The 13,373-nt window shown below is 43.0% G+C and overlaps 1 protein-coding gene across 4 annotated transcripts in view; it reads right to left on the minus strand.

Moving 5' to 3' along the window:
* PREX1 (phosphatidylinositol-3,4,5-trisphosphate dependent Rac exchange factor 1) overlaps positions 1–13,373 on the minus strand; it is a 179,036-nt gene that overhangs the window by 151,177 nt on the left and 14,486 nt on the right. The window lies entirely within an intron of this gene.

A 13,373-nucleotide genomic window follows, 5' to 3' on the forward strand; every position in this document is an offset into this window, starting at 1 on the left:
GCACATACATCCAACCCACAGGGAGCCTGCGGGCAACGCAGAGCGTGGAGATGCCGGTGACACACTGTGTTGCTAGGTTGAAGTCTGAGTGGCACAATGCGAATGCTTCCCATCAGCATCATTTTTTAAATTCAGCTTATGTGTGTGGACAAGTTCTGGACAAAAACACACCACGATTAGGCTCCCAGTGGTGCAGTTACAGTTACACTGCAAACTACAGTTTCAGATAAGTGAAAAGATGAAAACTGCATTTCTAGTGAGCTTATAAATAGGACCTCACTGCCTCTACTCCAATTAACATACCACACTGCCTCCTTCAACACAGGTTTCTATCAAAACTGAACATACAGTTACCCGGACAAAATCTGCGAATAATTACACTTTTAATCTATGAGTGCCCTTGATAAAGTGTTACATAGAAGTCTAGTAACTGACAGAGTAAATGGTCTTACTTAAAACTATGGTTTTAGCATGGTCTTTTCCATTAAATTTCAGTAATGTGTGTGACTTCAGCAAAAAGCAATGCTAAAGAAGTGGTTACCAAGCATTCTTTGTTCATAATTACAGTTGCGAAGCTCTAAGCTAACTTTTATGCGTTTTAGATATTTTGTGTATTTGCTTCACAGTAACTGCGGCTAATGCTACCCTTTTTCTTACTGGAAAACATCACTGACCAGACTACACCTTTAAAGACCCACAGTGTGACATCCCTTCGGGGCAGAAACCTAGGACATTCCTCTGCTGACCTCTGTCTGCCATGACAAAATCACGGCCTTAGTTATAATTATCAAAGGCATGTGCCGAGCATACTGCCAAATCATTCTGCCTTTGGTTCCCAGGACCTCATACATACACAGCATCCTCTATCGTAAAGGATCCCAAAACGCTTTGCAAACTTTAGCAGATGTTTCAACTACAAGAGTTCATCTTCTGGCCAGAAGCAAGAGGTGGGGGGTTGATTTACAGCAGTAAATGGGGATTACCTCTCACCAGCCAGCGAAGCTTACTAGCATCTCGCACGATTACGTGCAAACTGCCACTAGGAGAGTGGGTGAGCTTTCACCCCGTAACCGAAAAGATAACAAAAACGCTTCAGAACCGCACGGCCAGCCCACAAAGCAACAGTCCTGAGTCCTTCTGTGTCTCCATACTGCAGAATAATCCAGGAAAAACTGACTCGGGCACGTCATTTTCCAAAGCAAAATAGGAACCAGTTGAGGTTATCTAGGCAAAAGATCAAGAAAAATTCAAGCAGCAAACAATGTACTTCCAAGCCAAACAAGCAGCGAGGTTCACAGGAACTCTGCAGAGCTCTCGGAGAGCCTGGCCTGGGGACGAAACCCTTCTCTTCGCAGAAAGAGGCCTGTCGACTCAGCACCATGAAATTGAATAAAACCTCCCTTTGTGGCAGCGTCCAGGGGAGCGGGACAAAGGGCTGCTGCCACCGCGGCGTTTCTGAATGACGGAGGCCTCCAGCACCTCTCCCACCGCCAGCCAGAGCCCAGGAAACTGAGTGCTTATTCATGACTTACGCTCTGGCCATTTTCTGAGTTTCTCCCTGCATCCTTCAATGCTCAGTATTTAACAATATCTTCTTTTAGCTTGTCTATTGTCTGCCACTTCCGCATTTAATTGCAAGTTCATGGATATTAAGTGGCCTGCACAGCTGAACTAAGTCATCTCGATTTGAAGGCTCCCTTTCCTCATAAAAGGGGAAACAGTTCTTTCTATGTCTTTCTGTCTCTCTATCTTTTTCGTTTCCCTTTCCTTGGTCACTTCTCCCCTTCCCCCTCCCTGCTCTACAATTTTTCTCTTTCCTGTTCCCTTTCCCATCCCACAGTTCTTTCTCCGTCTCTCCGTATAAATCAAGCGCACGCTGCTCAGAGACGCTGATGCGTGCAGGGGAGGGAAGACAAAGCTCTCAAACACTAGCACCTGCCAGCAACACAGTTCCCAGCCTCCGAAGGGATTTCCAGCCTGCAAAGTCTGTTGCAGACCCCGCTGCTGCCCCGCACGCGACATCCGTGGGCCGACCGCTTTGCTTTAACTCACCTGAACTGCCAGCAGCAGCGCAGCCAGGTCAGCGAGAGCTACACCCTTGCGAAGGTGGGGTAACCTTTGCATTGCAGAGCAAGTTTCAAAGGAAAATATGGAAACCTAATGACAGTAACCTGTAATAGTTAACTGTGGAGAAGCAGCAGGAAGGAGGGTTACAGACACGTATCCCCTACATGCATGTTTTTTGTGTACCAAGCCAAAGCGACTAGAGGGTTTAAACAAACAAACAAACAATGCACTCCTATTTCCCCCTTGCAATCTGAATTTCGCCTGCAGTGATGTAACTTTCTGCCCCCACTTACTGGGCTAGACTGATTTAATACCACTGTCTGTAGTAAAATGAATAAATAAATAAATAATAAACATGGCAACAGGTGTCTGCTTGGAAGGGACCGGGGCTCGTGGTGGGTTCAAACACTTCAGTGACTACATCAAAAAGGAAAGATCTGGTGGCAAAAGCAAAAGCCACAGTAAAACAACCACCATTGCCCAGGGACACCCAAGGCACAAAGCCTCACAGTTAGTTAGTTAAGTATGCCATATGTTAACCAAAATTTCACCTCTTTCTTCCATCTCCCCTCTTCCCATGCCCTCCAGACAGCTACAACTCCATGACTTTATGCTCAGGGCAAAAATGACAACCCGCAACAAAAAATCTACCTGAATAAAATCATAAAAGGCTGATTTATGGAGTACATGCATTTGCTGTTTCCCTGCTCTTTTCCACTGGCAGCGTGCACACGACGATCCTAGCCCCCGGCCTCTGAGATGCCGGACTCCCGCTTCAGCCAGCGTCGAGAGGGATCGGCAAGAGCTCCCAGGCCCCCGCCCGTGCTGGAGGCAGGCACCCAGCGCAGCAGTTATCACACACATCTGCGATGAAATCCTGTGCCCACTGAAAACGCTGGATTTACTGAAGCTCAAGAAGCCATTAGGAAAACACTGTCTTATAGTCACAACATTCTTCTAGCACAAGAAAGTAAAAGCTTTGAACCAGAAGTTTGAAATTAAACTAATCTTTTTATAGGAAATTCCTGGGTTTTGGTTGAAAACTTTCATACCGAAAAAGAAGTGTTATGATCTACAGAAAAAAAAAAATAGGAAAAATTTTAGCTTTTAACAAAGCTATACATCTGATGATGCTAAGTTTCATTGCAAGTACTTTCCCTGGAAGGACCAACTGAAGAATCTATTCATTGGACAGGCCGAAAGGAAACCTGTACCTTTCAAAGGGGCATGGGGAAAATTCATCCCTTTCTTTATTATCCAGGACCTTCAGAGACTTTTCCAAAAATGTTAATGGAATAAAGACAACTTAATGTTTCAAATCAGCCAAAACACTAGCAGATCTAATACCAGGCACCTCTTTCCGAGTCCCTTTCATCTTTCTTTCACATCCCCGAGCCCCCAACGACTTGGCCCTTTCCCAAGCAGCTCAGGAAGAAAAGACACCACATCTGGAAACTCACAATGACTTCCCTGGTGCAAAAAACAAAAATGACAGAAGCTAGATCTGGATAACAATCTGATTTTAAGACATATTCCCAAAATGGTTTTATTGTTATATTTTATTCTGATTATTTAAAAAGCACAAAGAAGGGAGGAGGCCTTCTCAGCAAGGGTCAGTACAGTACTGAGTGTTCTGCTGTGAGAAAACATAGCTGGCCATATTTTTTAATATGGCCGTTTTGGGTTTTGAGCCAATACCGACATGGAATTAGAAAACTCCTCCTAACTTTGGGGATCTACATGATTTAAAATAAACATTTACAAAGTTTTCTCAGCAGTACGCTGCACAAGATAAAAAGAGAGAGAAAAGGCTATACTCTAAATCACCTGCCTCAGCCCTTCACTAACATGAGGAACACTTGGAGCAGAAGAGTCAGTCCCTAGACGGGGCGGTCAGAACAGCAGGGTGACTGCAGGAAGGCCTCATCAGTTCCTTTTTTCTTTCTCTCTCCAAGTGCATCATCTCTTTTGACTGGGGCTGTTCGTGATGTGCATGATACAGCTCAACCGCAGCCGGAGTCAGCCCCCAGAGGGGCTACTTTGCAGAGAACGAGGCGGCCGACCGTCCCAGAGATGCACACAGGGGCAGGAAAGCCAAATTCCTCCAATGGGCAAATGTGAATGTCAAGGCTGCCCTTTTGTTGTTTGGAAGACGGAACTTTTAACAGTTTGTCACCATCAGACAAGGACGGTGACTCTTGGTAGGATGGATGAGGCAGAAGTGATGCCGCTTCCACTCCCATGTAACAATTTTGACAAATAATCAGGTAGTGTTTCACAAATATCAAGAGCTTCTGCTGTCGCAACTTCTTCCAGAGGCCAGTCTTGCTCACATGTTGCCTGAAGAGCTTTGCAAGGCTTATTTGCTGCAAGGTTATGGAAACATAGCAATCAAAAAGCTGCAACGCTAATGCAAAGCAACAGAAATTCTGCTCTAGGAAAGAGTCTGGCCCCTCTTTTACAGAGTACTTAACACGCTGTTAAGGTTTTGTATCCATTGAAACGGAGAAGCCAAATTGCCTTGACAGTTCTACACATCAAAGTGCGCGTCTGTGCGGTATATGGCAATAGCTGCTGGTAGCAGCCTGAAAGAAGGGAGTTGGGTCACTGTCCTACATGTTTTGGCAGCGCAGCACCGACAGTCAAAAGCAGGTTTTGCTAAGGTCCTCATTCCCCTGAATTTATGGAAGGCGATGGGGGAGGGGGAAAAAAAACAACAAAATTGTGTTGCAGGTCTTTTTTTGGCAATGTAACTACTGTGATTTGAAAGCTCAGGACAAAGGTCTCTCACACTAATTTGTCTTCATAATCACCAGTTATTCACAGTTTTCTCAAGGCCAGCTATTGGTGGACTTAAATTTATGGACAAACCAGAGCTGCGTCCCATGAAGAGACACAGCTCAGGTTTACCACGGAAGAAAGCAATGCCACCCGTGCTCCTCCTGCTGAACTTCCAGTATCTCTGCCTAGAAGAACAGGCAGCTGAATGTGTAAATTAACTGTTAAGGATCAACAAATGAACTACGTGACAAATGATACAAAGCAGAGGCTGGCCAATCATAAGGGTTTAGCCCTCTTTACAGTCGCAAGGTTTTTTTAATTTGGTATTTTAATTCTTTGCCTTGTGGTTTCTGAGCTTTTTGAGTGCACATCCGCCAGCATTTCCCAACAGAAATGGAATTGAAGAAATGAAAGCAGAGATTCCCCTGCGATCAGATGATTTTAGCAGCTGGGACTCAGAAGACAAGCCGAGTGTGCAAGATGTGCTAAATCTTAAGAACTGCCGACTCTAAGTCTCACACACTCTCACTCCACTAGCTGGTCCGAATTTGACAGAAGCACAGACTTCAGCAGACTTCATTACGCACCTCTGCTGAACAATTGGGATTTCTTTATTCTGTTCTCTGAAGGTAAAACCTTGTAAATCTAAAGCTGTCAGAGACCTCCTTAAGGCCTTCTATGATAGTGTGCAGGCTCAAGGAAAAAATGCTATGCCATACTCCAAAGATGCTGTTCTTTCAGTTTGGAGAACAGAGGGAAGCACATGAAGACAGAAAGTGGGGGGAAGTGCAAATGAGACAGCAAGAATGATGCAAGTCCACAAGAGAAGCTGAGAAAGGATAGTGTGTGAACCGAGAGCAGACACAGCCAGTCAGCACATGTATCAGGAAATGTGGCTGGCATCTGCTCTGCATCCAGAGAAGCCACATCCCATACAACAACCTAAGCTACAGTCAGAAGTCTGTCGGTACAAAGCTAGGAATTATTATTAATGGTACAATTATCATTTTACTACACATCACAAAATATTTTATTGTCATTAAGCTAAAAGAGCATTAAGGCTCTTGGAAATGGTTTCATCAAAATAACAATTAAGTCTAAGCAGCTTTTAGACACTCACAGCCTGTGCTGTTCTGGCAAACAAAAAGGATCCAATCCCACTGACTCAAGGCATTTAAGGAAACGCAGCTTTGATACAGCAAAAATAACCTGCAGTCCTGAAAGGAGATCTCCTGAAAACAGCCTATTGGGCATATGCTTGGGCAGATCGTATCTTGCAAACAGATTTCAGAAGCAGACTTTAGAAAACAGCACCATCTGGATCAAATTTGCAACTCTATCCATAAATAAGAAGGGACAGCTTATGGCATCACTGCAAGTGTATTTATAAAGTGTGGAAATACCAGGCTGAGAGGCAAGGATGCTACGGGGAAAATGCTGTCTACAAGAGTGAAAAAGGCAGCTGTACCGCCAAGGAAGTGGTGTGATGAAGCCACTTCAAAGCACAATGAAACCAGCCAGGATAAAGACGACTGGAAACGAGGCAGATGGATGCCAAGAACATTTAAAAAAGGTGAAACCAGCCAGGTTCTGGAGGCAAACTGTAACTTATGAACAATGGGCAAAATTCTCTCATCTGCACAGCAAGCCTCCACGCTAGCGCAGTGCTCCTCTGGGCAGAGATAGGGAGCCAGGCGTGTAGCGAAAGCTGACAGGCAGCGTCTAGTTCCCCCAGGAGGATCTGGAAAGAGAATTTCAATGTACAATTGAAAACGGTCCAGTGATTTACATCTTTGAGAATCCAGGCAGACAAAACATGCTGTTTGCTTTTTCACCCAAGCAACTAGCCAGAAGTCTGGGGGAGTTGCACATTGTTCCAGTTAGAAGGAGAAACCATTTAAAGTTAGGTGATTCTGCTTATCTACAAAAATATAGAGTCCCATTTCCATGAATACATCGGGAATCAAGCAACCAGAGACAGAGATTTTGCTATCAGCATTTGGCTCAAAACCTCTTTCGGCTTCTTCTCAGGGCTCTTCTCATGTTTTAAATGGGAGTACTTTTAAGGTGCTTTCATATTCTGCCTAAGAATGACAAAGCGTGGTGCCAAATTAACTTAATTCTGGTGAAAGCTGCTGGATACAACAGTAATTTTCTTTTTTAGGTGAACAGACAGCTACATGTAGACAGTCATAAACTAAACCTTCCCAAAGCTCTAGGAGCCAGGAAATACACAATATGATCTTAAGTGATCTAGTTACTGAACAAAATAACGCCATGTAATTGGACACTATTTGCAAATCACTCGTATCACAGGCCACCTCTACTTTAAAAGAACTGAGCTAGGAGCAACCAGGGGAACAGAGTGTGGAACATAAAAGAGTAAGGAGGAAAACTGGAACAGGTGGGAGGGAACAAAAGTGCACTGGAATAGAATAGCCAGATGAGATTCCCGGGCAGAGAGCAGAATGATCGAGATTGAAGTGTGTTAGCAAAGCTATGCGGAGAAAGCTTTCCCAGAGCCTCAATAAGAAGTCACCGATACATCCATCCACAACACTATGAACAGGAAAAACACACAGGGAATTGTAAACCCAATAACTGTGCCCCTCATTTGATAGGGGACATTAGCATTCTGACAGTTATGTTACTAAAAATTCTACTGTTGATCTTCTTGATGCAAAGATAGTTTAAATCCAACTGATTTTTTGGGGGGTAAGAATGAAATAGAAAAGAGAGAGAGTTTCCTGAAATATTCTGTTTTTAAACATATTAAAAAAGCTCACTTCAGTAGACTTTGGCTGTTGTTATATTAGGTGAGAGCTTCCAAGCATGACATACAGATTGCTACAAAATCTTTAGGTCACTGTATCTGTGGGAAGCACTTGAAACCAGAACGAAAATAACCTATCCAGCAAAAAGGAATGATCTGGGCAATAATTTTACATGGTTAATCTCCTCCAAATGCAAAACATGCACCTAGTATCACAAGGTGTCACCCATCATACTCTTACCACTTGTGTTTGGCACAAACATCTCAAAGACTGCGTTCCACATTCTGACTTTGGAGAAATTTCTAGTTCCAAGATTACTTTTGATTCACTTGTTTCACTATTACTTTTCCAAAAAGAAAAAAAAGATTACGCGTCTCTAGGGTTTTACTTTGCTTTTTAAAACTGCTAGCCTTTTGAAGAAGTCAGGGTAAAATGTTTAGAGTGGCTTTCGAAACTAAGCCACATTCCCTTTGCTAAGGGCTAGAGTGATTTTTAAGGCTTCACCGTCCCTGCTACGTGGTTACCACTTCTCTGCTGGAAGTTATCGTGCCTGCCCTCCGCCAGTCTATGAGAGCCACTCCTCTGCTTCAGCATCGTGTCAGCCAGCCTAGCTCCGGGCACCAAAGGGACCCTGAGCTAAACTCACTAACTTTTCACACAGGTGGATTAAAGAGCCCTCATTTATTTTAACGAAACCAAAAGGATGAGGGTTGAATATATGAAGTAAGGTAAGAGGAAATAATCAGAAAGGGAAGCTGCCTAAAAGAAATTTTAAAAAGCTGTTGACTAATTCCTCTTCACTTCCTAAAAATCAAAGAACGAAGGAAAATAGGACCATACGAGATCAGAATTCCCCCCTTACTCCATGGCAGGAGCACAATACCTATCTCACTGTTGCCAGAAGTTTGTCCAATTCATTCTTAATGAAAACTGGTTTTGGACACTTCACAGCCTTCACTATCTATTCCAGTACTTCACTATGCTGCCTTTTGAAAGCACCTCCTTATTTCTTTAATTTGTATTCCACTTGCTGCAACCTAAGCCCATTATTTCTTGTTCTATCCCCTGTGGATAGAACAAGAAATAATAAATAATAAACAGCATTCAGCTGTTTATTTAGTAAACTACTACTATTTCCATGCTTATCTTCTGAAGAGCAAAAAGGCGGCTGCATACACTGATGAGCATGGTGTCCAAGCGGTACATTCTAGGTGGCGAATGCAGACAGGGGAATATGGATTGGCTCCATGCTCCTGTATACGAGATTAGGGTTTGCACAAAGGAAAGGGCACGAAGAGGTATGTCAGACAGATAGCACTTCAGTTTCTTCTCATGCTAACAGCTCTTCAATTACCTGCTTTTTTAAGAAAAAGTAAATCTCGCTTCCTGAGTCCTCTGATTGGATCATTTAGTCTTTTTCTTCCCTTTTCAAAAATCCTTTCTTCCCATTTTCTTCAAGAGGCAGGCCTATGCCTTGCTGTGCCTACTCTTTGCTTTGCTGTGAGCTAATCCGTTCTCCAACAGAGCTATCGAGCTGTCACCCAAAAATGAGAGGAGATGCTTCCCTGTCAGTTCCCTCACACCCAACCCTTGGACTGATCACGCTATTGTGTTCGAGTTATTTCTGCCTCTGAAGAACTGCTGCCTCGGTTTCCTTCACTGATTTGTAGCATTCATTTTTCCTTCTTAAAATTTGTTAGCAGTAGAGATTTAAGTTTCTACCCTGTTCCCAGCACTTAAGGGAATCTGTAACTCCCTGGCATTTTATTAAATGAAATATTTTCATAGTAGTATATGAAAAAAATAGCAAATCTTTTACTGCTGTTTTGTTTTGCTGAAGAAATGGCCACTGCAACTGGAGAACTGGAGACCTAGAAAGCATAGATAAGCTGCAGGGGAGAAGCATCGTCATCTAATATTTAGCACCAGACACTTAATGCATGAATACCTTCCATAACTCACTCCAGACTCTGCCAAGATTTCCAGCTCATGCATGCTTTAAGAGCTGGTACCACACATCAGTAGATTACGAATTTGGAGTTATGACTGCTATGTAAACTCATCAAGACTCCACTTGAATCAATAATAGCCAAGAATTCACTACGTCACATTAATATGCAGGGAAAGAATACGTGTGGTGTGAGAGGGACTATCCTGGCATCTGTTTAAGAAACTAAAAGCATAAACACTAAGATCATTTTGGGGAGGTAGTAATTGAAAACTGCTCCAAATTAGCAGCAATTTACTGCTAACCAAGATGTTTAGGTAGGAAGACAGAGCCAATAGACTAGCCAAACCTGCTCTCTTACTGTTCCTGGGTAGCAAGGGAGGGTGCAGCACCCTCCAAACACAGGGCATGTGGACCCTCTGCCCTAGTAAGGCAGGGACTCACACATAACACTTTTTATACTGGTACAAACCTAACTAAATCCTTCCCCTCTTCTCTTGTGCATTTACCACTTATTGCACAGAAGACCAATTTCAGAAATGTTTCAGAAATGTTACCACTCCTGCCTTTGTAACCCTCTGCCTGCAGGATTCAGTTTGTACACCTATACACAAACTTTAAATTCGGCTGAATCTGAAATGTATAAAGACATTTTTCTAAGCTGTTTTATTGCCATCCTCTTTACATATTTGGGTATGTATTTCCTTTACAAACAAAAGGACTGAGGACTTCTACATGAAGGAAAAAAGATACTTTATTTCTCAGTTCACACCCTTCTCCTGTTTATTGCCTTGGAGGCTAAAAACAGCACTAGAGTCACTTTGAGAATGGCCATTTTATAGTACAACTGCTGCATAGGCAGCTCCAATAGGATCTGGCAAATAAACAGTAGGGGCAGACGAATCCAGGAAAAAGCAGTATAGTTTCATGAGAGTAACTCTAACAACAACAAAAATACCAAGGGGGAAAAAAAAATTCTGATCTACACCTAGGAAGAATTTGCTATGAATGAACAGTTTGTCAGAGTTCTCCTATAATCCTGAATCAGGAGTCCTTTATAGGACTACTTGCCTCCAATTTCTGGTTGATAAAAAAAAATGAGCTTAAATAGGTCTATGCCTTTTTGTCTCATAATAAGGCCCCCCTCCACACTCACATGTTTATCTATAACGAGAAATAGAACAAATGGAAAAATGGCATTTCATGGTTACTCTCCGTCTCCCTCCTGAAAAATACTATGCCCAAAACAAATGAGAATATCTTCATTTGGCTATGAAATGCTGGTATGCAGAACACTTCACACCTCAGGTAGATCTCATTTCAGTGCTGATTAAAGAAAGATGCAGAGAGAGAACTTGCGCCACATTTGAAATTTATCTGAAATTGATATACAGCTTTTCTCTTCCTTCTCCCCCACCCCAACAAAGAGAATAACCCTCTCAACAAGGGCAAAGCGTTATAAAAGGATTGCCTCATGAAGCCCTAACAAACAGAATCCCTGTTTTCAGAAAAAAAGAGCTATTAAGGAGATCTACATATCATGGAGCATCAAACCTCCTTCTTCCAACCACCCCAAGGTAAAAATCACCCTTTTGGAGAGGCATCCCAGAATCGTGCCTGCGTTCACAGAGCCTCAGAGGAAGCTCGTGCTGGAGGTGATGCTGGGATTCCCTGTAATGAGGGTGGTCCTGGCAGATGGCATCACGCAGCCTAACCAAAAGTTTCCAAAGGCAGCATCAGAGTTGCCACGTAAGGACGGGGAAGTCCGAGAGCTGAATACCGTGTTACCAAAACACGTAACATGCAGGGAGATTTGTAACAGGTTCCAGTCATTGCCTGGTATTCAGAATGCAGGGAAGGAGAGACTTGTTTCTTTAAGATGGTTTAAAAGCATTGAAAAGGTTTATAAAAAGATGGATGAAGACAGAGATGATTGACTGAGCCAGAATCTACTTGACTTCAGATTAAAATGGGCAGGTAATAAATCTGTAAATAAGAAGCTTTGCAATGAAAAGATTGTGAGATTTCTGTCACTAGTGCTGCAGCTGGTGTATCATTAGCTGGAGTACACCCAAGCCCAAATTACCCCCACCCCCACAAAAAACCCTAGGGAATTTGTTTCTGTTTCTTCTTAAAGTATCAACCCTTCTGACCAATTCCACCAGCTCAGCTGGAACTTGTTTACACAGCAAATATAAAGAAAATCATAATCCAAGAAAACAGAAGCAGACTACGAGAGCAGAGGCTTCTATTTCTCTTCCTCCTTTAAAGCTTTCACTCAATATCATCTGTATTTTAAATTTCTCAATTCCAAAAAGCAAGCTCTGTTCTTATGGCACAGGCTCATTGCAGATGACTCAGGTGACCAGCACTGGCTTGGAAGAGCCATCTGAGCTCAGCCTAGAGGCAAGCAGCCACACAGCAAGGCCGTTCACAACAGAGCAGCTCTGGCAAACACTGCGTTTCAAAGGCCTTCCCTGCCCCTTTCCTAGTGTTTACTGTCTAGAGTATCTGTCAGTATACGTGGCAGAACAGACAAATGCCTAATCCTCAGCCACTCCAGTCACCATCCTACAGATAACTGTAAACTGCCAATTAACATGCATTTAGGCTAAAGACCCTGACTCATATTTGCAAACTGATTTAAATGAGATGGCTGAAGCCAATTACTGTCCTCTACTTTCTCTTCCTCCCTCTCCTGAAGGTTACACTTCCTTCTCAGACAAGGTTGCACAGAATGCGTATCCGTTCCTTAAGCTCTGCCCTTTACAACTAACATTTAAGCATTTAAACAAACCACTGCAGATTTTAATTTGCATTTATACATTGAGCTGTAAAGTGTAGCAGCTAAGGATGCAAACTCCAGGCATCCATTCATACCATGGGATTTCAACTTCTAGGAGGGGAGCAGGATGAACAGGCAGGGTGCTAACTGTTATAGTCACTCCATTTAAACCTGCCCACAAACACAAGTCAAAGCCCTGAGCTGTGAACTAAAGCAGAATGCATGGAACACCTTCTGTTTGGTCTACCCTACTCAGAGGTAATGATACGACATAAAGAATCCAGGAGAATCGGATATCACAGTAGCCTAGCAAATCCAAACGTTTGCAATGGCCACCAAATACCAAAATCCTAATGCCAGGATATCCACATTACTTAGTTCTTGTAGTGCATTAGTTTGAAATGGTATCACCCATCCTCACCATGGAGTGGTGGCCTCCAACAAAGTCAGAGCTCATAAACCAAAGTCTTTTTATGTGAACATAAAGAGGATCAGCACAGTACCCAACAAGAGCGTTGGCTGAAGATGTATCTTTAAAATGAATGGAAAGGAGGCAGCTGAAGCCTCGTAAGATCAAAATTGGATAGAGAGGTCTGAAACATACTAGAAATACAACCCCCTACCCTGAGGGATGGGTTTGTGCAGTGGATTTAAAGATTCAACTACTTCTTTAATTCCTTGTCAAAATGTAAGTCTGAATCTCGAAGATGAAAATTTCATGAGAAGTAGCTTCCTTTCTGTGGCATCTCTGAATTTCCACCCCCCCACACCAAAATCAAGAAGTGAAGAAAGCCGCACAAGTGAAACATTCTGCAAACTGACATTTATAACTAAACTTTTTTTCCAAATCTTCCTTTGGATTCAGTTTGGCCTCAGCCAGCTTTTACTTTGCTGGACCAGGCTAGCCTTTCCAGCTGAAGACAGGGGCAGCACCAGCAGTATGTTCAAACCACTGACATTTTCACTTCATTTCTGCTTTCTACTCCCATTGTGCTCAGTACGGGCTTGATTGCGGAAC

Source organism: Dromaius novaehollandiae, chromosome 16, assembly GCF_036370855.1.
Source record: "Dromaius novaehollandiae isolate bDroNov1 chromosome 16, bDroNov1.hap1, whole genome shotgun sequence".
Taxonomy (NCBI): domain Eukaryota; kingdom Metazoa; phylum Chordata; class Aves; order Casuariiformes; family Dromaiidae; genus Dromaius; species Dromaius novaehollandiae.